Source organism: Silene latifolia, chromosome X, assembly GCF_048544455.1.
Source record: "Silene latifolia isolate original U9 population chromosome X, ASM4854445v1, whole genome shotgun sequence".
Taxonomy (NCBI): Eukaryota; Viridiplantae; Streptophyta; class Magnoliopsida; order Caryophyllales; family Caryophyllaceae; genus Silene; species Silene latifolia.
This window is the reverse complement of record NC_133537.1, coordinates 23,994,829-24,022,515: the sequence shown is the minus strand read 5'-3', so window position 1 is coordinate 24,022,515 and position 27,687 is coordinate 23,994,829.

Sequence of the window (27,687 nt, the reverse complement as noted above, 5' to 3'; positions counted from 1 at the left end):
GCAATCTCAGTCGATCGACCAGGTTGGTCAGTCGATCGACTGACTTCAACAGGACTAGAAGCTACTGTTTGTCGCACTTCAGTCGATCGACCGAGTATTTCAGTTGATCGACTGACATACCTGCTGATCGTCTTTTTCATGTTTTTATTCGCCACTGCCTTATTCTTGCTTGTTTCCGCCTCATCTTTTTCAGTGACATCCTCAACCATAATGGGCCCATCAAGGGTAGACCCACTCCTCAAGGTAATGGCATTAAGGGTCTCCTTTTGATCAGTTTGAGTCGGTAGATGTCCCGGAGCTCGAGTTGTGTTCTTGCTAGCTTATTGGGCAATTTGGCTCTCCAACATCTTCATCCCGGCCTCTCTAGCCTGGGATTCCTTCAGCAACAAATTCTTCAACTCATTGAAATCAGAACCTTGGGTTTGTTGCTGCTGCTGTGGGATATACGGAGGCTTTTGGAACTGTTGTTGCTTATGAGGGGGCACATAGTTCTGCTGCTGCTGCTGTGGAGGTTGAGTCGGATTCAAGACATTTTGGCTACTCCACCTCAAGTTGGGGTGGACATTCGGCTCATAGTAAGTATTTGTCTGCCTATTGTAGATACCTCATTTCTGCACCTCTCGCAAACCACCCGGTGATGATTGGGCCGCATGTTTGGTACGCGGAATGATTTGTGACAATTCATAAGTTTATCGTCAAGTGATTGCTCAAATATTAATGTCTACCTCTTAGTTGTCATCTACGTGCCGATACGGTCGTTTTGACAGTAATTAGAGTACATTTGGAGTCCGAGCCTAAAACCGTCTCCATTTTCTGATAATCGTTCAATCCCGAGTCGGAATGTTCTGGAATGTTCCGGATATTTCTATTCCATATTTTATAAATATTTCACAATCTTAATCTTTTGGCAAACAATTTCCCGTTATATTCATCTAAAGTATTAAGGAAAACCAAATTATTCCGTCCTACCATAACTCAAACACGGAAATCTTTCTTCCGCAGGAGGAAACCACTTGGGAACAGATGCAGCAGGTGCTGCGCCTCTTCCAAGAGACGCAGTGCTTGTTGCGCCTCTTCCCAGGTCCTATTCTGCGTAGTTTTCGTATCTTTTTCATATCTTTCCGAGATTCACTTCCAAAGAGTCTCCGAAACCCTATTTCCTCCACGTGATTAGTATAAGCCTCCGCTCCTCATATTTCTCACGCGAGTGTCCGCCCTTCTCTTCTCCCTTTGCATTCTAGACTTTTGTTCTTACTTTTTGGCGTCTACGTGCTTGATCTTTCAACCACGTAAGCTCGGATCCTTCTGAGTACCAGCCTCGTTTGCATGACCGACCAACTTGACCAACTACACATCAATCAACTTAATTAATCTAATCGTTTTCCTCTTACGAGGGCACTTTCGTTACATTCGCGTCGAGCATCACTAATCGATATCTTAGTCCTTCTCGTTTCGTCAACATGTAAGTCCGAGGGTGTAAATCTCTCTTTTATTTATCGTATTTTAATTATTGTATCTCAGTTGTAAGGTTTATGTCGAAAACACCTCTTAAAACCGATTTCTAAACCGTGCTTTAAAACCTCTTTTTTACGAATTTCCAGAAGACTAACCGTCGAGAAAGGACGCAGCAATTGTTGCGCCTCTTCAAAGGAGCGCAGTACTTGCTGCGCCTCTTCATGAGGCTGCCGCAGTTTCTGCTTCCTTTCTTCTTCCTTCGTCCTCTGTAAATTCGTTCATTATTTGCTTTTTTATTTGTTTGTTCTTTAATTCTTCGTCATAATAGTCTGATATTTCACATGTATATTAATTATCGTTCGTTCACACGTTTAATTCCTCGTTTAAATCCGACTTAAATCCCTTATAATCTCATATTTGCGGGTTTTCGTCATTAAATTCAATCCGGGTTGTAGAAGTTCGATTTGTTCATATTGAGTTTCTGGAATTCGTCTTTGATATATTTTAATCTGTCTTTTGTCACATTCATCGCATGTTCATCATTAATTCGTTATTAATTTGTCTTATTTAACCTATTTCGTTCACCCATGTCACTAATCAATCATTAATCATGTAAATAATTCGCCTTATCTCCGTCTCATCCATGTTTTATCGTTTTCATGACCCATCAATCACATGTAAATAACCTACTAATCACTTCCATCCGAGTAAATGAATTAATCCGTCGTTAAATTCACCAATGAGTATTAACAACACGCAATTCCGGCTTCACAGCCAGAATTCAGGTCAGGAACAGACGTAGCGTCTGCTGCGCCTATTCCAAAGGACGCAGCTCTGCTGCACCTGTTCCGGGTTGAATTCTGTCCCTGAACTCCGTGGTTGCCTTGACTTAGTTTAATTAGCTCACGTATAATTAACTACTGATCGTATTATCACCCTCTGATCTGTTCGTAATTTTATTCTTTTATTCTTTTTCTCAAACTATCCGTTTTAAAGGTATTTTCGACATAAATCGCCTAATCCATTGTAATTATTGTAATTTTCATTATTGCAATTTATAATTATTGTATTTCTTTTACCATTTGTATGTTTTCACATGTAATTGAGCATTAAATCCTATTTCGACCTTAATTGTTTGCTAATTACGTGTCAACCGACTTAGCCTAATTTTCACATGTTAGGATTTAAAACTTGGATGTTGCATTGCATGCATACAATCGACGATATATCGAGTACGAATAACTCCCCTAATCATTAGTAGAGGCCGCTATCGAGGCCTCGAGAAAGTCTGAAGTGGTGCAAGAGCGTCCGGCTCGAGGCCGTGATAAGAAGTGTAACAAGAATGACAAGGGCAAGGGGAAGATGGAAGAAGAATGACAAGTGTAACAAGAATGACAAGGGCAAGGGGAAGATGAAAGTCTGACTTGGGCTATTCTTCCATCTTCCCCTTGCCCTTGTCATTCTTGTTACACTTCTTGTCACGGCCTCGAGCCGGACGCTCTTGCACCACTTCAGACTTTCTCGATGCCTCGACTTCCAATTTCCCATAAATATTGGTGGCGAATCCAACAAAAATGCAAACGCTTGTTTCTCTTCGCTCCCAAGCGCCCCCGTGGGCCCCCTGCTGTCCACAGTTTGGCGACTCCGCTGGGGATAATACACTTACGTGTAGCTAAGGGTGAAACTTGAACAAGGTTAGGGAATAGTTTGTACAAGACAATTGTCGGTTCTCATAACTCGGTCTTCCTAGACCGTTTTATTCGGCCTTCCTAGGCCCAACCTAACCCATTCGACCAATTGTCCCGTCTAAACGGTCCTAATTCCTATTTGGGCCTAAGGATGGATAGCGATTGACGTCATCCATACCATGATGCTTACTCTTGTTTGTGTCAAGGGCCTTCACTACTTGAGGAAATGGACTAGGAATCGGCCTTACTCTTGTTTGGTACGAGCCTCTCCACAGACTTCGGGTTTGATGGTTCGGTATGGCAACCCACCCTTTAAACCAAAACCCTCTTAAATGCACTCAGCATCCCGTTATAATGCTTCTATAAATGCTTGTACATTACATGATCACCATTTTCTAAACAAAACCATGACGATTTTTCAAAAATCAAAACCCCTTTTCTTAATCAAAAATTTCGAAATAGGCCATTTGATTAGCACAAAATCCAGTCGAAACTCTGTCCGTTTGTCAAGTCAAAAGTCGGGCCACAAGCCCATTTCAAAACCTCACTTCGAGTCCACTCCTACAACTACACTATAGTTGACTAGGATACATTCTTCTTTTCGCAAGCATGTTAGAATGGCCGATCGTGTTTTGATTCGTCATCGATCTCTTATCCAGTTTTCGAGATGCCTGGATCCAGCGAAACCAACCTCAACCAACTTCAAGATGGTAATGATCGAATCCTAGCCGCGCTAGCCCGTATCCAAGATACCCAAGACCAAGTCCATGATCGCCTTGAGATCATCGAGGGCCGGATCTATGCCGTAGAGGGAAGGTTACCTCCCCACGAAAGTGAAGTAATAGGTGATTCCGAGAATGAATCCAGGGATGAAAATCCTCTCATGGGGATGACTGTAGCTGAGAAAGGACTCCAATACTTGGAGGATCAATTGATGTACCTTAAGGGGGATGACATTTATAGAGAGAATAACTGCAAGTATGAGGCCGTCGATGCTAAATTACCAACCAACTTCAATATGACGGATATCCCTAAATTCAAGGGTCATGAGAACCCTTTGAACCACATCCGTGCTTTCAAGGATTACATGTCTATCAAAGGCATCAAACCCGAGATGTTCTTAAGGATCTTTCTTTCATCTCTCGACACTATCCCAAAGCAATGGTTCTACTCTCTAGATCATAAGAAGGTCTCTATTTGGGAAGATGCTGCAATCGAGTTTTCTAAACAATATGCGGATAATGCCGAGATCCAAGTTAACATGCGCACTCTAGAGGTTCTTACCCAAAATGACAAAGAAGGATTCACCGACTTCCTAAGTAGGTGGAGGAAGACTAGTACCCAACTAGTTGAACGCCCGGATGAGGCTACCCTTGTGGAGAAGTTCGTGGATAATCTTAAACCCATTTATGCCAACCATTTGAGATACCAAAACATCAAAAGCTTCAAGGACTTAACCGTACTAGGGACAAGGATAGAAGATGACATCCGTAAAGGACTCTTGTCCAAAACAGTAGGTCGAGGATATCAAGGCTCAACAAGCCGTTCATACGGCTCTACTAACAAGACAGATGAAGTTAACCTTCTCGAGCCATCCAAGAAAACTACCCCACCAAGGAAATTCACAAATCTTGGGGACACTTACGCCAACGCTCTAAAAAGGCTAATGAAGCAAGGCAAACTCCAACCCATTGGACCTACTCCCGAACCCGAAAGGAAATCCAAGTTTTGGGATGAGAACTCGTACTGTGAATACCATAGGGGCAAGGGACATGACACAGAAAAGTGCTACAAGTTGAAAAATGTGCTTCAAGACATGATTGAAGATGGTCGATTGCCAATACTGCCGGGAGGTAAACCCAACAACACTCAGAATCCTCTTGGAGTTCTAGTAATCACAAGTGATGGATCTATCTTAGATTGTTCATACCTCATTTCTCCAATCGAAAATGAAATCTATGCAATCGAAAATGAAGGTTTCTACTCTACCATCTCCCCTACTATTTCCGACTTCATCACATGGGCAAAGAGTGTGGATAAGCAAGTCTGGGACTTAGAAAATGTGGTGACAACTGCTCGTGATCCCAACACGACACCTAAAGAGCATGTGCCACTAGTCTTCTCTCAAAATGCTACTATGCCAGAAATAGTCGCTGTGGTAGATAAATTAGTCGACCAAATCATACGACTAGAAAATGAAATCATGAGAATGAGAAGACCAGCTACAATCAATGGAGTTTGGGCCGACGATGACGAGGACGAGTATCTCATTGAAAACTCCCTAGTCAAAGAAATAGTCCAAAATGGCGAAGACCAAGATGTGGACCACCTAACTCGTTTGGGTCGCCCATATCAAAGCACCACTCAAAATGGTCCAACCAACGTTGTCACACCAAATGATAACGAAGATGACTCCACTGATCATTTGCTCAAGCAATTACAGAAGGCAAAGGCTGATCTTTCAGTCTGGCAATTAGTAGCAAGCTCGTTCCCACATCGCCAAGCTTTACTGCAAGCCTTGGCCAAGCTAAATGTAGCATATAACTCAACACCCGAAGATGTAGTCAACTTGGTCTTCCAAGAATCACCGAAGCTAAGTAATCCTATTACTTTCTCAGACGAAGATCTACCGCCTTTCGGCGCTAGTCACAACTTGGCTCTCTACATCACTGTCATTTGTCTAAAGAAAAATGTACCAATGACCTTGGTAGATGGGCTCTGCGGTCAACGTCATACCCCTCAAAACGGCATACAAACTAGGCATGAAAGAGTCGGATTGGACCCCTATCAATCAAGGTGTTCGCGCATATGATGGTACACGACGAAAGGTTGCAGGACTCATTAATATAACCATAGCCACAGGACCAATTGAGCGAAAGGTTAACTTACAAATAGTGGACATCGAAGCTTCCTTCAACATACTTCTAGGAAGACCTTTGATTCACGCTTCCAAAGCAGTGACATCCACCCTTCATCAAAAGATCAAGATTCCACTAAATGGCAAAGTAGTGACGATCCCTACTCGAACTTGGTGGTCAACCACATACTCAAAACCCAGGGATACTTCCCTGGAATGCCTTTGAACCCTATCCGAAGAAATACCTTCGCACCATATAAGGAAGGCAACTAAAAAAGGATACCACTTGGACTAGGGTACAAACCCACTAAAGAGGAGGTTCTCAAGATGCTTGCTCAAGTTCAGAACCGTAAGTACACAGGAGTCCAAATGCGACCCTATCTCCCCACCTTGAATGGGTACTTTGTTAAGGAGGGAAGTCTGGAACTCTTTCACGGATTTCCCGAGCCTTGGCATTATCTCGAGAGGAAGCTAGCCGGAATCGAGATCTTTCACGATTGCTACTTCATTCCTCCAGAAACGGTTCCTACCGTCAAAACCCGTCAAGCACCTTGCTTAGACGAACAAGCTGTTAGCTTGTTGTTCGGAGAAGATCGATTTGTTAAAGCCGCGCAGGATGAGATCATTACCATGATACTTCAAGACGACCACTTCAACCCTACCGCGTTAATCACAGAAACAAGCACAAATCAAGCAGAAAGGATGGAGAAAATCGATCAAGTGGACCAACAATCAAGGAAGACTCTTCAAGCTCACCACTGGAGAAGGAGAGATGTTCAAAGGAGAACCAGAAGACGATGAGTTCGAGTCGAAGTCGGAGTCAGAGTCGGAGTCTAGAGAAGTCACTAGGAAATCTCCTCCTGTCGTCATCCCCGTCCCCTTCGTTTCTCCTAGCTTAGCCTCGAGTAGTCACAGTAGTTCGGGAAATGCCCCAACCACTGTCCCTTTGCCGCCACTGACCATAGATCAGTTGGCTTCTTTGTTTCAACTTTACTCAAACTTTAATATGAATAAATCAGGTTCTGCTTACTCTTTATATTATCTTGAGTGCAATTCTGTTTACGATGATACTGAGGATGACCAAGACCCAAACTCGATCGAAATACCTCCCTACGTAGCCAAAGAAATACTACAGGAAGGGGAAGGGGGACCAGTAATAGAGGACACCGAACACATCAATGTAGGAACCGAATTAGAACCCCAAGAACTTAGGATAGGGACTACCTTGAGCTCTACCGAAAGGGCCGACTTCATAGACCTTCTAAACGAGTTCAAAGATGTTTTCGCTTGGTCCTACAAAGACATGCCAGGGATCGACAGGGATATCGCCGAGCATAGGATTCCGATAAAGCCAGGTTTAAAACTTGTGAAACAGAAGCTTCGCCGAATGAGAACGGAATGGGCTCTCAAGATTAAGGAAGAAGTTGATAAGCAATTCAAGGCCGGGTTCATCAAAGTTTCCGAGTATTCTGACTGGGTAACCAACATAGTACCTGTACCCAAAAAGGATGGGAGAATCCGTGTTTGTGTTGATTTTAGGGATCTAAAAAAAGCAAGTCCTAAAGATGATTTCCCTCTACCACACATCGACATACTGGTGGACAATACTGCAAAACACGCATTACTGTCCTTCATGGATGGATACGCGGGTTATAATCAAATCAAAATGGCCATGGAAGACATGCATAAGACCGCCTTTGTCACCCAATGGGGAACCTACTGCTATACAGTGATGCCGTTTGGATTGATCAACGCCGGAGCTACATATCAACGCACCGCAACTACACTCTTACATGACATGATGCACAAAGAAGTTGAGGTATACGTAGACGACATGATCGTCAAGTCCAAGGATAGAGAGGGGCATATTGCAAACCTTCGCAAATTTTTCGCAAGACTACGAAAGTACAACATGAGGCTCAATCCTCAGAAGTGCACATTCGGGGTAACGTCTGGCAAACTCCTGGGATACGTCATTAGTCAAAGAGGTATAGAAATAGACCCTTTCAAGATCAAGGCTCTGATCGAAATGCCGCAACCACAAACAGAAAAAGAAGTCAGAGGATTCCTGGGAAAAGTGCAATATATAAGTCGATTCATATCGAAACTTACAATGATTTGTGAGCCTATCTTCAAGAAGCTCAAGAAGACAGACCACACCATGTGGGATGATGATTGTCAGAAGGCATTTGACAAAATAAAGGAGATATTGGCCAAACCGCCAGTGCTCATGCCACCTCAACGAGATCAACCTCTTGGTTTATATCTCACAGTAACCGAAACCGCCATGGGTGCCATGCTAGCTCAAACTGTAGGAAATGAAGAAAGGGCTATCTACTACCTTAGTAAAAAGTTCTTGGAGTACGAGTGTAAATATTCACAACTCGAAAAGACATGCCTCGCTCTTGTGTGGGCAACGAAGAAGCTACGCCATTACATGCTTAGCTACTCCGTCAAAATATACTCCAAAATGGATCCAGTCAAATACCTCTTCGAAAAACCCGTCCTCAACGGATGCCTAGCAAGATGGACTTTGATGCTCTCAGAATTCGATCTCAAATACGTGCCCCTGAAAGTAATAAAAGGTCGCGCCGTTGCCGAATTCTTTGCAGAGAATCCCATCGACGATGCACAAACAATAGATACTTGGTCATTTCTAGACGAGGACATACTCCAAACTAATGTAGACTCCTGGGACCTTTACTTTGATGGAGCGTCAAACTTAAGGGGATTTGGAATAGGAGTGTTTCTCATTTCTCCTGAAGGCGAGCATACACCAATCTCTGTCAAACTCGACTTCGAGGTGACAAATAACGCCGCAGAATACGAAGCTTGTCTCATTGGACTACAAGCGGCAGTGAGCTTAGGCATTAAAAATCTTCGCGTGCATGGGTATTCATCCCTAATCATCAACCAAATTACAGGATCTTGGAAAATCCGAAGCGAAAGCCTCGCACCTTATCAGGCTAGAATAGACCAAGTTGCTCAATTCTTTGATCACGTAACCTATCTACACTTACCTCGAGAGGAAAATCAATTTGCAGATGCTCTTGCAAAACTCGCATCTTTGATTAATATGCCAGATAACATGATGGAAATGCCTTTATGCATCTCACGACGGTCGAGCTAAACTTATCTCGCATCAAATCACCGATGAAGAGGAGATCGCGCAGGAACCCTGGTTCCAAGCAATCCTGAATTTCAAACTCAATGGTACCTATCCACCGGATATGGACAAGAGGGGACAACGTGCTATACGCCTACTCGCTTCCCAATACGTTCTCATGCAAGGAGAGTTATACAAAAGAACACCTCTTGGTGTAATCTTACGTTGCCTTGATCATTCACAGGCGCGAAAGGTGATGGAAGAAGTCCACGACGGAGAATGCGGTCCTCACATGAGTGGGCCCATGATGGCAAAGAAAATCACACGTTTGGGATATTATTAGACCACAATGGAATCCGATTGCATCAAATATGTAAGACATTGCCACAATTGCCAAATCTTCGGGAATGTACAACATGTCCCTCCTTCATTGCTCTATACGATGACATCTCCTTGGCCATTTTCTGCCTTGGGAATTGACATAATCGGGAAGATAACCCCAGCCGGAATAGGAGGTCACTGTTTCATCTTAGTAGCAATTGACTATTTTACCAAGTGGGTAGAAGCGGCTTCCTACACCAGTCTCACGGCCAAAAATGTGGCAAAGTTCATACAATACAACATCATATGTCGATACGGTTGCCCGCATGAGATCATTAGTGATAATGGATCCCATTTCCAAGCTGAGACTGAACAATTGCTAGCCAAGTACAAAATTAGGCACCACCATTCTTCGCCCTATAGACCACAGACTAATGGTGCGGTAGAGGCAGCAAATAAGAACGTTGTCACAAATCTCAAGAAAATGATTGACAACTATCGAGATTGGCCAAGCAAGATACCCTTTGCTCTGTGGGGATATCGCACATCTGTTAGGACGCCCACTGGGGCTACTCCTTTCTATTTGACCTACGGCATGGAGGCTGTACAACCAGTTGAGCTAGAGATACCATCCTTGCGTATCTTACTCGAGAGTCAAATCCCGTGGCGATTGGAAAAGGGATAGATATGAAGAACTCATCCTCCTGGATGAACGCAGGCTACGCGCCTTGCATAATGTCCAAACATACCAAGCCCGTATCAAACGAGCTTTCAACAAAAGGGTTAAGCCCAGAAACATCAAGGAAGGGGACTTAGTGCTCAAATCGGTTAGAGCTCTTTTACCTGTCGATCCACGGGGAAAATTCAAACCTAATTGGGCCGGACCTTTTCTAGTCAAATCCATACTTCCGGGGGGTGCAGTTAGAATCACAGACCTAGATGGGAATGAGTTCTCTAACCCGACAAACCTTGACCAACTGAAACGGTACTATGCCTAGAATAGGAACAAAAACGCGCCTCGCGTAACCCCACGTGTCGCTCTTGTGGCACTAAATAAACCGGCCCCTGGCCAAGCTGAAATAAGCTAAATGTCATTGTGCTCTTGCATCTTGACAAATTTGTCATCCTCATGTCATCAAATAAACTAAATTTGCACCTTCAGAGTAAGCAAAAGCTCGTGCTAATTTTCTAAGTTCATTACAAGCTCTTGCTTAGAACAATTATCCTTTTACATTTACTCGAACTACGCGCAAGGGTTTGATTTCATTTTCTAAGTGAATACGTAGGCAATCCTTCACAGGATAGAACCCATCATTTTCAAAAATGTAAATAGAAGGACATCTGCATTGCATTTGGAATTCGACAAGAATAATAAATAGAAAATCACAACGGTTTCATAACCATTTAACCTTTTTATTTCATTCATTTTTTAATAATAATAGTACGCTACATAATAAAAATAGAAGAGGCTAGGATTCTTAAAACCCCACCTTTTTATTATAACAATAATAATAATAATAAATAATAATAAAAGGACTTGGGCTATTCTTCCATCTTCCCCTTGCCCTTGTCATTCTTGTTACACTTCTTGTCACGGCCTCGAGCCGGACGCTCTTGCACCACTTCAGACTTTCTCGAGGCCTCGACTTCCCATTGTTGCGCCTCTTCAAAGGAGCGCAGTACCTGCTGCGCCTCTTCGTGAGGCTGCCGCAGTTCCTGCTTCCTTTCTTCTTCCTTCGTCCTCTGTAAATTCGTTCATTATTTGCTTTTTTATTTGTTTGTTCTTTAATTCTTCGTCATAATAGTCTGATATTTCACATGTATATTAATTATCGTTCGTTCACACGTTTAATTCCTCGTTTAAATCCGACTTAAATCCCTTATAATCTCATATTTGCGGGTTTTCGTCATTAAATTCAATCCGGGTTGTAGAAGTTCGATTTGTTCATATTGAGTTTCTGGAATTCGTCTTTGATATATTTTAATCTGTCTTTTGTCACATTCATCGCATGTTCATCATTAATTCGTTATGAATTTGTCATATTTAACCTATTTCGTTCACCCATGTCACTAATCAATCATTAATCATGTAAATAATTCGCCTTATCTCCGTCTCATCCATGTTTTATCGTTTTCATGACCCATCAATCACATGTAAATAACCTACTAATCACTTCCATCCGAGTAAATGAATTAATCCGTCGTTAAATTCACCAATGAGTATTAACAACACGCAATTAAAACTTCACGGCCAGATTCGGTCAGAAACAGACGCAGTCTGCTCGCGCTATTCCAAAGGACGCAGCTCTGCTGCGCCTGTTCCGGGTTGAATTCTGTCCCTGAACTCCGTGGTTGCCTTGACTTAGTTTAATTAGCTCACGTATAATTAACTACTGAACGTATTATCACCCTCTGATCTGTTCGTAATTTTATTCTTTTATTCTTTTTCTCAAACTATCCGTTTTAAAGGTATTTTCGACATAAATCGCCTAATCCATTGTAATTATTGTAATTTTCATTATTGCAATTTATAATTATTGTATTTCTTTTACCATTTGTATGTTTTCACATGTAATTGAGCATTAAATCCTATTTCGACCTTAATTGTTTGCTAATTACGTGTCAACCGACTTAGCTTAATTTTCACATGTTAGGATTTAAAACTTGGATGTTGCATTGCATGCATACAATTGACGATATATCGAGTACGAATAACTCCCCTAATCATTAGTAGAGGCCGCTATCGAGGCGGGCGGGATTAGGTGTTCGATCAAAAGAGCTTCCTAATACGTACCCTCACCCCTTACTCCAGATCTCCGTGAACACCCGTGTTCATTGGCATCCACGAGAGTCATTCTAGACATAGAATGCTAAGGGTAACGATTGCTTAGTGTTCATGTCTCTACTTTGTGTCTTGACATGACACGAGGTATTCGAACGGTTCCAATTTCCCATAAAAATTGGTGGCGACTCCAACAAAAATGCAAACGCTTGTTTCTCTTCTCTCCCAAGCGCCCCCATGGGCCCCCCGCTGTCCACACCTATAATGTTGAAAGGCAGCGCAAGACTCGAAGGGACTAGGACAATTATCTGAAACATGTCCCTCAGCTCCAAATCTTTTACAGACGAAAGGACCGTCTGAAACAGCATTTACATGGTCGTACTTGTCAAATCTGGCCGTGAGAGCTTCTAATGCAGCTACAGAAGGAGATTCAGCAGCTCTCCTTTGATTTCCCCGGGAATTCCCATACTCAGCTTTGTGGGTGGCCAAGTCGTCAATGATCTTCCACCCCTTAGTCTCCCCCGTATTCTCCTGGAATCTGCCATTAGTCATCGTCGCATCCGGGATAGCCCTCGCTCTGAGCCGTCATAGAGCCCATTGTAGAACCGATTGCATAGGCTCCACTTCAAACCCATGATGCGGAATGGTTCGCACCAATTTCTTGAAACGGACCCATGCCTCATGAAAGTTCTCATACGGCCCCTGTTTAAAGCTCGTGATTTGAGCTCTAATAGCATTCGTCTTCGAGGCGAGAAAATACTTCTTGTAGAATGCCAAGGCCAAAGAATTCCGTCGGTGATCCCATTAGCGGCTCGGTCCAGGATCTCTGTACCACCCCCTCCCTTGCAAAGATCGCGGAGTGATAATATAAACATAGTCTCCTTTATCTGGTCCTAGGTCACACCGGTCGGCGGGGGTATAGAGCAGCAATAATCAATAAATATCTCCATATGCTTGGCTGCATCTTCATTTGCAGCTCCCCCGAATTGGTTCCTCTCAACCAAGTTGATATAAGCAGGCTTCGGTTCGAATTTTCTATCGGCTCCGTGAATTCGAACCCCTTGTATAGATTTGCAAATTGTCGGCTCGAGTGACTTGCTATACTCGCTTCTTCACCATGACTGAAATTCGGAGATGTGACTGTCTCAGCTGAAGACGTGGAAATGGGTGATGAAGGTGGATCCTCCTCGTATAGCTCGTTCTCGTAATAACTAGACAGAGTACTCAGCTCTTCCTCTGTCGGCAATATCCTAGATGATCGTCTCAACTCACACAAGGTCTTCTCAATCTCAGGATTGAAAGGTACTAATTCACCACCCTGTGACCTGCGCATAAGAAGAAACTACAAAAAGAATATGAGAATAGTTTAAGGAACGAATGTCCCTTAAAGTAAGAAACAGACTAAAATAAAACAACTAAAAATTAGAACAATTGCCTCCCCGGCAACGGCGCCAAAATTTGATACCCGTCGTTGTGAGTACCAAAAATAATATTTATATTTCCTATTAAGACTAACAAAAGCTAGTGGTAACAGGGTCGAACCACAGAGAGGCAGATGTAATTATTAGTTGTCTAATTCTAGTCTAAGGTAACGAAAGTGGGGGTTTAGTTGATTTAGTCTATAACTAAAGGCAATAAAAGACAATAAACTAAATAGACGGATAAAACAAATATTAAAAGGGGTGCAAGGATGGTCGGTTCACTATAGTTTCGGCGGCAGCATACTAAGTAGGTCTAAATCAAACACATGAGGCGGGAAAACAGGAGGTCCTCTCGGTCCACTCTTAACAAGTAGCATCTTTCAATCTCGCTACGGATCCCTAATATCACTAGTACTGACTCTCGTCCTGAAAAGTGACTAAAAACCTAAACTTTACCTATCTTTCGATCTCAGCATAGTTTAGTCATTTTAATTGGTGGTCAATCAACCTTCCCTATCTTTCGATCTAATGGGTCAGTCATATCCTAAACATTCAACTAGTCGTGTGCACTCGATTCGTCAAATATAGAGTTTAAATCAATTACAACGAAGCAAAACCTCACGTGGCCAGTCGATCGACCAGGTATGGCGGTCGATCGACTGACACGCGATTCCACTCTACTATTTTACGCCGCCTAATCCTACAGATTCCCTACATCCTAGCACGAATAATTTAGCTACTCATGACTATAGTGGAAACAACAATAATATTAAGGATTAAAACTACTGATTTCATGCTTGAATTAACGGAATAAAAGATTAGCATAAAACGATAATTAAGGCTTCGGGAAACTAACTGGCAATTTCTAACTATGAACGATAATAAGGATGAATTGAAACAAGAATAGGGGAATACCGAAAGGAAGAATTGCAGGAATCGAATCCAGAAAACGAATGCAAAAAGTAACTTGTATATGAAACAATATTCGGAACCCTAATTATTTCCTAAAGAACTGTATGCTAAACTTGAATAATAATTAGATGCTTATTCTGAATACCTAGCTTACGTTATATATAATACAACGTAGCTCTTATTTCCAAAACCTAAATACAATGGGCTTCAAGTTCCTCGATCTTTTAATTCACGTCTGAAGTATCGGTTTGGTCGATCGACCACTGGTACCGGTCGATCGACTGGTCTGCGATGCACAGTAGTTCCTGGAAGTCGTGGTATGGTCGATCGACCATAGGTAGCGGCCGATCGACTGCTTTAGCTGGTTCTTGACTTCTAACTTCTCGTGGATTTGTCTTTCGGGCCTTGAAATGCGCACAAAGCTCGTTCCTTGAGTAAATACTTCACGTCAGATGCAATGCAAGATACTCGGGGACGGATTTGGCTCAAAATCTACTCATTTCCGCATAAATCTGCAATATTACACAAAAATACGAAAGTAGACGAAATGGGGCAAATAGTAGCCTTAAACTACATAAATGAGCTCTGAAATGCGTGTAAAATAGGGTGTAAAACATCATATAAATGACACGCATCAACTTAGATTAAAATTGGAAGAAGAATTCCTTCCAGTCTTCAAATTATAACCCAATACTAAATGTAAACTAATGAGAAATGTTAGATCTTGAATAAACTAAAGAGTTATTAAACTAATATTAAGGAAAGATTACAACTTTTATTAACGGAAAATTAAGAAAGGAAAAATAATTTAACTAGGGTTCTTATATGAGAGAATAATAGACTAGAATTAATGAGAGTGTAGAATTAGTCCATGTTTGGTAAACATCGGATTAATATTGACAGAAGCAAATTGTAAAAGTAGATTATAATTAACAGAATTTGTTGACAGGTTTGACTAGCATATTCGATTTTATCAATTTTGTTTAAAGTTTTTTGGTAATTAACATATTTAAATTAGCAGATTATCTTAATCCTTTGTAAAATGACAAATAAGGACATAAATAAATTATTGACCAAATTATTTACTCTATAATGAAGGTATGGTCAATATTTTTTAATGGGTAAAAGGGTGAACATATTTTTTTCCTAATCTGCTGATAGAATATGCTGGGGGGAGTAGCATATTGTAAAATAGTAGATTCGACCCAATCTACTATTTCGATATGCTGTTTACCAAACACCCCAAATAGCATATTGATTGATCAAATATGCTAAAAACCCCAATATTCTAATTCTTTTTTTCCAATCTACTGATTATCAAACATCTCCTTAATGAGAGTCCCCATATTTTTTTTCCTCTCATAGTACTAATACTAATACTAATATAAATAACCTAATATTCCTAAAAATTATACACGACACCTAAAACAAAAAGGGAAGGGGTATGTGTTATATCAAAAAAAGACAAAAAAAAGGGAAAAAAAGGGAAAACGAAGGACGACAAGCAGCAAAGGGGAGCTCTACCGGCCCACTGACCGCCGGTGGGGCAATAGGCAGGGAAGCTTCTGGAAATAAGAGGATGGAATTGATGGTGGTGGGAGCCGGTGATGAGGGAGGCTCCCTGTAATACCCCATAGTTTATAAGACCTATACTCGGTCGAGTAAACCGAGTACTCGAACGAGTAGATCTCACTCGATCGAGTGAGGGACGGAGTGAGACCTGTAGCTCTGTTAAAAATCCTGATGTCAAGTCACTCGATCTAGTGGCGGTTCACTCGACCTAGTGAACCGAGCACTCGACCAAGTGCCCTATCGTTGTCTATGTTTATGCATGTAAGCTTAGCTTGTGGTGGACCTTATCTCTTTTAATCCACTCTTTTCAGATTTCCCCTCCTTTATTTCACTCCTACCTTATCCTCAAACTCCCTCAAACACCCACAACTCTCTAGAAACTTCCCACGAACACTAACTAGAAGACCAAGCCTAGATTTGGAAGGATTATTCACCAAGCTTGATTCTTTCTCTTTGATGAGTCATAATCATATACATATTTATGCCTTCCCTTAGTTGCTTTTGTGACAGTTTTGTGCTATTATATGATGATTATGTGCCGTTATTGCTAGAATGTCGATATTTCCGCCTTTGGTGGTTTTAATGCAGGATGGATACATTTGCGGACAAGTGTATGATAATGAGCACCTCGGAGTCGGCAAGACAGAGCACTAAAAGTATGGCACGAAAGCCAAGAAGAATGGACAAGAGAAAAGAGAAGAATACACGAAGAAATCATGCAGAGAAGTAGTATACTCGATCGAGTCTGAGAGTACTCGATCGAGTTAGCATGGACTCGATCGAGTATACATCGTTTTGCTGACTTTTCGAGCAAGTTTCCAAAGTCGGTTTATATTTATTATAAGTACCTAATTCGTGCCCTATTGTTTTTTTACGTCTTATTTTACCTAGTTACGCCTATCTACATTAAAACATTCTTAAAATACCTTAGATTAGATTATTTACGCATTGCTTCCGGATCTACGCTCTTTAATTACGGTATTTACTAATCTTTCCTAAGTTATCGTTAATTAAAAGTTCTATTTCATTCAATTGCTTGTTATCCATCTTTACATGCCTTTAATTATGTTCTTCATTCATCTTGTTGTTATAAATCGTGTTAGTATGAGTAGCTAATCTTTTAATCTAGGGTGAAAGGGGATTGAAGTTGTTAGAAGAGGGTTAATTAATAAATTGATTGTTAAATTTCTCTTAATTGTTTTTCAATTGTTGTCTTACCTCTAATTAATTAATTACTGATCAGAATTGGTTAATTAGTCTTGTAAACTAGGATTTTCACCGACCGGACTAAGACTAGTATAGGCTGCGACAATTGAATAGATTGAATTAACGATAGCGACCGCATGTTAAGTTTAGATCTAAAGGACGTAATAGAATCGACCGATCTTATGACCTTAAACAATCTAATTGCTCAATCAATGAACTAAATCTCACCTCTGGATGACTGACCAAGTGAACCCGATCCCTAGACTCTTTAATATTATTGAACTAATCTTTTATTTACTTCGCAATTAGTTTATAATAAACCAATCAAATCTCTTCACGACAACTGTTACCTTAAGACAAAATAATACATTATCAAACTAGATAATTACCATCTCCCTGTGGATTCGATCCTTTCTTGCAACTAGCTACCAGTTAGTAGTAGTTTAGGATTATTTTGATATAGGTCATACGACTAAATCTTTATCAAATTTGGCGTTGTTGCCGGGGAAGCAACAATTTTTCTGTTTGTTTTTGTTTATTTTTGTCTTTCGTCTCAGGGAGCATCAATTCCTTGAGACAGTTTGATATTTTTCTTGTTAGTTCTATGTATGCCTTGGTCTAACATGTCTGACATTATACCTTTTGATCCCGAAGAAGAGAGGATTTTTCGAGATATAGAGGGAATTTTAAGAGAAAAATTAGTCAGGTGGAAGACTTGAGTACACTTGACGCCTATTACGAGCTTTTTACATTTGCAGAAGATAAGTCCTTAGAAGAGGAGAAGCCAGTTTCCGCCACAGATATTCTAATAAAGATGTCTACTCTAGCCAGTCATTCCGAGCCTACTTTGGCTTCTATCCCCAAGGGAGTCAAGCTTCCTACTACTGATAAAGGCACTTTTGAGATCCGCCCATCCTACATTAATTTTGTGGAGCGCAACTTGTTTGGGGGATGAGCTAATGAAGATATTGCCAAGCATATAGAGAAGTTTACTGATTATTGTTGCTCTATTCCACTGACTGCTGAAGTAACTCAAGATCAAGTAAAGCAGGTCCTTTTCCCGTTTTCCTTGCGAGATGGGGCAGCCGAATGGCTCCGAGATTTGGACATGGAATCCCATGGTGTTACTGATTGGAATACTTTAGCGCTTGCATTTTACAAGAGGTATTTTCCACCCAGAAAACTAATGCACTATGGAGTCAGATCACAAGTTTTAAACAAGGTTCCACTGAAGACCTGAATGAGGCGTGGCTTCACTTCAAAAGGCTAGTTCGTTCTGTTCCACATCATGGTTTTCAGACTTTGTTTTTAAGCAATCAATTTTATAATGGGTTATATGATGATCACCGAGCACTTCTTGACTCCTCTGCTAATGGGAGATTCCAAAAGAACTCTAATGATGATACTGCTTGGAAATTGATATATGAGATGGCTACTCACACTGCTGAGTATGGTAATCCAAGGGGAAGTACGAGAGGGAGTGGTTCAGATAGTGCAGTTGCAGCACAGTTGGAGTCCTTAACTACCCAAATAGGCGAATTGAAGATATCCCAGTCCTTGGATAAGCAGCAAACAGTTCATGTCATGATTTAACAGGAGGTGCCTTGTGAAAGATGTGGGATTGATGGTCATACTGAGGCCAGATGTATGAGTACAATTGACTAAGTACATGCCTTTTAATCATTTAAACAAGGTACTCCCTATTCCAACTTTTTCCCTGAAAGAAGTCAGAATGTATTTAATCAAACCCTTCAGCAGAATGCCTATATTATTCCCCATAATCGTGGTAATCAACCACAAGCGAATTTTGTTAAGCAAGACCAAGGAGGTCAACAATTTCAGCAGCTGCAACCTCCTCAGCAAGCTCCGAATAATGATATGGCAGAGATGAAGGCTATGTTGCAACAAAACTTGATGATGCAACAAAGGCAAACAACTCAAATAGCCGAACTTGTGGCTCATAATAAGATGTTGGATACGCAAGTTGCTCAATTGGCGGTTTAAAATCCTTCAAAACAGCCCGAAACTCTTCCTCTTCAAGGTAAACAAGCACATGAACAAGTTAATGCTATTTCACTGATGAGCGATACTACTTATCAAAGTCCGAAGATGCCTATTATTGAAGATGAGGTCCCTTACATGCATCCTAAGGGATTAGGTAACCTGGAGTTGAGTGACGATGAGAATGAATTGAGCAAAGATAAAATACGAGGTAAGAATAAAGATGAAACAGCGGGAAAAATGATGTGTACTTGATCGAGTAGCCTCGAACACGATCGAGTATCCCCCCCTGCAGTTGCTATTTCTCGTTTTTCGGCTACGACAATTGGAGAAAATAGGGTACTCGATCAAGTGACCCCTGAACTCGATCGAATAACCTCCCTAGCTGATGACGGTGGTTCAAAAACTTTGAGCAAAGCGAAAGAAGCTGAGCTGATTAAAATTGCATTACCTTTTCTAAACCGATTACAGAAATCCAAGCTTGATTAGCAGTTTGGAAAGTTCATGGAGGTAGTAAAGAATCTTTAAGTTAGTGTGTCATTTAGTGTAAAGTAACTCAAGTGCCGTCTTATGCAAAGTTTCTAAAGGAAATATTGACAAAGAAGAGGACTTTCAATGAAGTAGAGACGGTTGCGTTCACTGTAGAGTGCAACGCCGCATTGCAAGCAAATTTACCTCATAAACTTAAGGATCCAGGGAGTTTCTCTATTCCTTGTCATATTGGTAGGCTTGATATAGATAAAGCCCTTTGCGATTTAGAGGCTAGTGTTAGTGTTATGTCGTATTCAGTTTGTTAAAAGTTAAATATGGGTCAACTACGTGTTACTAACATGACCTTGCAGATGGCTGGAAGATTTCTTAAATGCCCTCTAGGTGTTTTAGAGAATGTTCCAGTTAGGGTAGGGAAATATTTTATTCTAGTTGACTTTATTGCTAAGGATATGGTTGAGGACTCCCAAGTCCCTATCATTCTAGGTAGACCATTACTACACATAGCGGGGCCGGTCATAAATGTTAGGGATGGTAGTCTTACACTATGAATTGGGGATGATAAAATCACTTTTATTCTTGATAAAGCGTTAAAGCATCCCGAGTTAGAAGCTACATGTCATATGATTAATACTGTTGATCATACTATTGATGATTGCTTTGCTTTGTGTTTGGACAAGACTCAGTCTGACGCTCTTGCTATTGCGTCGGGACCATGGAGCAAAGAAGTAGATGAGATAGAATGGTTGATTTATGGAGATGAGCCTCATCCTGAGACGGTTTACAACTTTGATGAAATTGTTGACTTGGAAGCTGAGTTAGACGCCCTAGAGGCTGAGATATTTAAAGATGAACCCATCCATTAGGTACATGCAGAGGTGACTACTCCTATAACGAGAGCGGCCTTGTAATACCTGGATATTTTGAGACCTACAAACGAACCTTGGAATTCATGAGAGGACCCTCGGGTTTGATGAGTCTACTCGGGAGTAAAGTATGAGTATAAAGTGGGCCGAGTATAACCTATACTAGACTTAGTGGAGTTATTATAATGCCCGCCAATAGGAGGGTCGTTTTAAAACTGTCATAACTTGAGATCTAGACATGGTATTGATTTAATTATAATTGGAGGTGATATCTTGTTCTCTTACGATTCCAACGGTAAGTCACTCGCCCAAACTAACCAAGAAACGAGTGAGATATGATTATTTTACGAAAAAAAGGTCATTGCTGAGAACTGCATTGCACTCGACCGAGTGGACTCGGCACTCGATCGAGTGAGTGACACTCGACCGAGTGAGTGACACTCGACCGAGTGGATTCACCACTCGATCGAGTGGCGCTGAATCAGAACACGGGATAAGGAATTCTTATCCCCTGATCCCCATTCATTCTATCTTCTTCTTTCTCACTCCAAATGCTCTCCCTTCTCTCTAAAACCCTCACAAACACTCTTACACGGGATTCAAGCTTACTTTCATGGATTTTTCATCCTTTTCCTTCCTCCCTTAACATTTGTAAGTTAAGATCTACCCTTCTTTAATTAGTTTAAACCCTAACTTTTGGGGGTTTTGTGTTGGGTAATTAAGTAGTAATTAGTATATGTAATATGGGTAAATTAGTGGGTAGTAATAAGGGGTTTTGTATTTTATAATAGTGTAGGATGTATTTATGATAGTATTACATGATTTGTATAAGATTAAGACGGTCTTGCGAGACGGAATCGTGAGAGATTCGAGTTGCTTGTGAAGAATGCTAAAAGGTAGGTTAATCCTACTCGGTTTCAATAATGTGATGTTGTTTATGTTGATGTTGTAATTAGTCTCACATAATTTAGAGTATTTGTATTATAACATATTCAGTGGTTAATTGCATCATTAAGAGGATGATTATGACATGTTGGGTTGTATTTCATGTATTGGTTATTATTATGTGTTGGATGTGTTGTTGTTGAGGAGACGTAAGACGGTTGGATACCGTCTTATGCTTGAGTCGCCTCTTGGAGCTTCCCACTCCAAGAGGATGATTATGCAGGGACGCGTGTGGTTGAGGCACGACGTCTGGAAGGGGATCCGGTTGGCTTCCGGACCCGGTACGTCTGGGCATGTCCCGTTACCAGTGTGGTTGTCCGTATGTCTGAGCGTGTCCCGATACCGTGGTGGTTGTGGGTACTTCTGGGCGTGTCCCGGTACCGGCGGGGTGGTTGTTGATAGTATCTCATTCATATTATTGGCATATTGCATATTTACTTATCATGTTGTGTCGTATGTTTTAATTATTGAAACTGACGTGTTGCGTGTTTGTGTAATTATCGCCTATTTCTGGGGTGGCCCGTGTCGATCCATATGATACTTCTGATCGTATGGAGTGCAGGTTAAATACATGTTATCTTTGGTAGCACGTGGGAGACTGGACAAGCCTTTACAACATATGACTCGAGTATAGTTAACTAGAAGAGTATAGTCATGAGTTGTATTCTTTTATTTATTCATTCATGGTTTTGTAATTGAATAAATTTATCATTTATAATAAATGTTTCTTGATTGTATCTCTGATTCACCGCCTCGGGAAACCGAGATGGTAACATCTCCTAATTACCTTGGCTGGGTAAGAAGGGGGTGTTACAGGCCGTGTATCCTTTTCCCATCGATGCCAAAATAGAAGGCAAATGGACGTCATGTTTGCCTTTTATCTTAGACATTGAGTTTGACGAGCCCGGATATTATTTATTGTTAATTTTATTTGCTTGTATTATCTTTTGGTGCTACTTATGTCTTTGTGTAGCACATGCGCAACTTTTCGATTTACTAATGCGAGCTTTGAGTTGTTTTGACCGTGCCATGGGTGAGCACTTGGTTTAAAGTGCAGAAAACTGGTCTATCTATTGCATACTCGATCGAGTCCGGCCATACACGATCGAGTGTCCTTTTTGTTTTTGGTATGAAACGTAGCTGAGGATGATGGATTTGCGCGGTTGGTCATTTTCCCCTATTTTTGCAGCTGGATTGTGGGAACTCCTAAGCTTTTACCGGTTATTCTCTTTCCTTGTATCTACTTTTATTATATTACCTCTAGTTATTTCCCATTCCTTTTGTTAGATGTGTCCTTTAGGTTGCTGGTGATTTGTTGTGTGATTGCTCCGCTGCAGGCGTCACAATGAGGACACAGTGACATTTAGGTTTTGGGGAGAGTCTTTATATTCCTGTTGTGTGATTTATATTATGTTGTGTGCATTTAAAAACAAAAATTCATAAAAATTAAAAATTTCAAAATACAAAAACATATTTTTCCTTTGTTTTAGGTCGAGTCTTGGTGAATTGAATATCAATGATGTTAAATTATACTCCCTCCTATCCACTCTTTTCTTCCCTATTTCCTAAAACGGATTATTCAGGTTTTCTTCCCCTTTCCTTTTTGAGAAAGTTTTTATTAATATTATACTCCTACCTCTTTCCACTCACCAAACCCCACTATATACTTTATTAATATTTAATTCTAATTATTCCTACCTCTCTCCAATAACCAAACCCCACCCATCACCTTTATTAATATTTAATCATAATTATTCATACCTCTCTCCAATTACCAAACCCCACTCATATATTTATCAATATTATACTCCCACCCTTAATCCCCGTGCCCACTTCAAATGGGAAAAAAACGATGGATAGGAGGGAGTATTGTTTTGCATTTGAATCCCAATTTAGTTATCCATGTACATTGTTTTGACCCGTTATCAATGAAAATAAAGCTCATAATTCAAGTCTTGACCGTATATGACATGCCTTATGCTAATTAGATTTGACAAAATTATGTTGGTAAACTACTTAAATTCTGAGGTCCATAGAGCTTCCTAGGCCACGAACATCAATAAACTGGTCTCATTGTCAATTAGGTTTGAGTGTGGTTCTCCTTGTGGAATATGTAATATCAAACTGCATAAGTATGACATTAGTTTCTTGTTTTTTATGCGTTCATATGACTAAGTACATGTGAAAAGGCGGTTCTTACCATTCAAATAAACCTTGCATTACCTTTTTTGTAGCCCGTTTGAACCCTTGTAGCCGATTTATTTTCCATCTAATAGCTAAGATCCAAGAGTTTGCCTACCTTATCGGGACAATCGCAGTTGCTTGTTTATCAGGTTTATTTTGCTACTATGGTTGGGATTGAGACTATTATTATCATTTGTGGGTGTAGTAGAATTTATTAGCAATTGTGTTGTATCCCTTATATTGGACAAGAAAGAAAAAATATGAAGCAAAAGAAAAAAAAAAGAAAAGAGAGTTGCTTCATTGTCATTTTTAAGGGAATAAAAGGATGATTACTAGAGTCTAATGCATTGTTGGAGGGTAGTTCTTTAGTCTCTCATGTGTGGCCAAAGTTGAGATAATTTCTCTAGTTGGGTTAATTTTTGCTTATTATCATAGATTTGGTTTTGGTTTTAGCGCTGCGACTACCGTCTTAGCCTCACATATCCATATGTGTTTTGGCACAAACCATTTCTACACCATTCACCCATTTGCCACCTTTATTGTCCTTGACACATGTTCTTTTGTCTTTTTGTGATTGCGTATTAGTTGGAGAAATTTCTATCACATTAGATTGTATGCATGTTTCATAAGTTGATTGAGTACTTCTATTTCTTTCTATCTTACATATAAATCACCCATACTTATGAGTGCATGAGTGAAATCCGCGAGAATCCGACTAATTTGTCTTGTAAGATTGAAAGGTATTTGGCGTTTGTCTATATTACGGTGACATGAGACTTGAGCTGCGTTTTCTATTACCCGTGCCTTTGAATTTGTTTTATTGGCACAATTTTGGTCACTACTTTGTTATAGATATGGATAGCTTGGGATTTATATATGCGTCAACATTAGCTCTAAGTTATTCATTCGCCATTTATATAATTGTCTTATGTATTGTGTGATGCTTTGCTTAGGTACAAGCAAAGAGTTGGTCTGGGGGTGTTTGACGAGTCATAAATTATATACATATTTATGCCTTCCCTTAGTTGCTTTTGTGACGGTTTTGTGCTATTATATAATGATTATGTGCCGTTATTGCTAGAATGTCGATACTTCCGTCTTTTGCTGTTTTTAATGCAAGATGGATGCATTTGTGGACAAGTGGATGATAATGAGTACCGCGGAGTTAGAGCACTAAAAGTATGGCACGGAAACCAAGAAGAATGGACAAAAGAAAAGAGAAGAATACACGAATAAATCATGAAGAGGAGTAGTATACTCGATCGAGTCTGGGAGTACTCGATCGAGTGGAGGTGTACTCGATCGAGTTAGCATGGACTCGATCGAGTATACATCGTTTTGATGACTTTTTGCGCAAGTTTCTAAAGTCGGTTTATATTTATTATAAATACATAATTTGTGCCCTATTGTATTTTTACGTTTTATTTTACCTAGTTAAACCTATCTAAATTAAAACACTATTAAAATACCTTAGATTATATTATTTACGCATTGCTTCCGGATCTACGCTCTTTAATTACGGTATTTGTTAATCTTTCCTCAGTTATTGTTAATTAAAGTTCTATTTCATTCAATTGCTTGTTAATCATCTTTACATGCCTTTAATTATGTTCTTTATTCATCTTATTGTTATTGATCGTGTTAGTATGTATAGCTAATCTTTTAATCTAGGGTGAAAGGGGATCTAGGTTGTTAGAATGGAGTTAATTAATGAAAATTAATTGTTAAATTGCTCTAAATTGTTGTTCAATTGTTGTCTTACTTCTAATTGATTAATTACTGATCAGAATTGGTTAATTAGTCTTGCAAACTAGGATTTTTACCGACCGGGCTAAGACTAGTATAGGCTGCGACAATTGAATAGACTGACGTAACGATAGTGACCGCATGTTAAATTTAGATCTAAAGGACATAATAGAATCGTCCGATCTTATGACCTTAAACAATCTAATTGCTCAATAAATGAATTAAATCTCACCTCTGGATGACTGACCTAGTGAACCCGATCCCTAGACTCTTTAATATTATTGAATTCATCTTTTATTTACTTTGCAATTAGGTTATAACAAACCAATCAAATCTCTTCAAGAAAATTGTTACCTTAAGACACATTAATACATTAGCAAACTAGATAATTACCGCCTCCCTGTGGATTCTACTCTTTCTTGCCACTAGCTATCAGTTAGTAGTAATTTCGGATTATTTTGATATAGGCCATACTACTAAATCTTTATCACTCTTTCCCTCCCACTAGTAAGTTGATACTCATCATTTCCCTTTATTTTTATATTGATCCAAACCCTAGAATTTTGGGGTTTTCATGGGTAATATTAATTAGTGTTTTATTAGTATTAGGAGTAATTAGTGGGTAATAATTAAAGTTTAATTAGTAGTATTAGTTGTTGTAGAATGTTTTGTGATAGTTATTATGGAATTATGTAGGATGAGACGGTTTTATGATATGGATGTTTGGTAGTTTGGAATGGCTTATGGAGTATGCTAAAAGGTAGGTTAATTCTACTCGATTTCAATAATGTGGTCGTTACATATGTTGTTGTTAATGTTATAATTAGTCTCACATAATTAGGGTAACTACATTATAACATGTTTAGTGGGTAATAGCATCATTAAGGATATAAGTATGTTGGTTGAATTGCACTATTACATGATATTAGGTAAAGCGATTGTTGAATTGGTATTTGGCATATAAAGTGGTATTTGGCATTTATTGTATTTATTCATGTGTATTGGAAGATATGACGGCTTCTGATTGATTGGTTGTTGTTGAGGAGATGGAAGGCGGTTGAGAGACCTTCTTCCGCTTAGGTCGCCTCTTGGAGCTTCCCACTCTAAGAAGGATGTGCACATTAATGACTCGAGTACAGAGGGACTCATGTAGTTGAGGCACGATGTCTGGCATGGGATCCGGTTGGCTTCCGGACCCGGTACGTCTGGGCGTGTCTTGGTACCTTTGTGGTGAGGTGTGGTGACGTGTGTGATAATACGGTTTTCTGGTCCTGAGTTACTCGGTAGAGTAGGTAGTACTCGACCGAGTAAGTCGTCATGTGACTTCTGGTAAGGTTACTGTCCAGGAGCACTCGACCGAGTAGTGGGATACTCGGCCGATTTGGTCGTACTCGGCCGAGTACCCCAGGTTGTAACACCCGCTCTTTTGCGAAATGGCTTTAAAATATTTTTATCGCCTTATTTAATTAATTATATTTTTAAAGCCTAATTTCTGTAAAAAATATGTATTTTTAGTCGTATAATAATAATAATAATAATATTAATGATAATAATAGTAATATTTTCCGTCTTGAGTTTATAGTAGACTTGAAGCCTGTTTTTTTGCGCAAAATCGACTCAAAATGTGATTTTTGACCAAATTTGACTAATGGACCTTCTTCTTATCTCTACCTTTCCACCAATCATTAGTCACAAAACCCTATCCCTTTCATTTTACTCAAAATTTCAGCAACTCATGCATCGCACCACCTCCATTGAAACAAGTTTTCTTCTCTTCACTAAAACCTCCATAACTCACTCATTTCTTAACCAAATCAACTCATTTTCGCGCCAAATTCTTCCTTATTCCATCCTCCATCTTCCTATGTAATAAAAATCCCAACTTTTTGCTCGATTCATGCTGGACATCCCTTTTTATACTCGAAAATGGTTACTAATTGGTGTTTTTTGATGTCTAGGTATAAACTTGGACAACCTGGAAGAAGATAGCTTTGTTGTGGAGGATTCTCTTGAAGATTGAAGATCTAAGAAGGTAACGGTGATAGATTACACTCGACATTATGTCAATTTTGTGTGTTTATATGTTGTAGTATACTCATGTGTGTGTTAAAGTTTGAATCTTTACATGTTTTACAT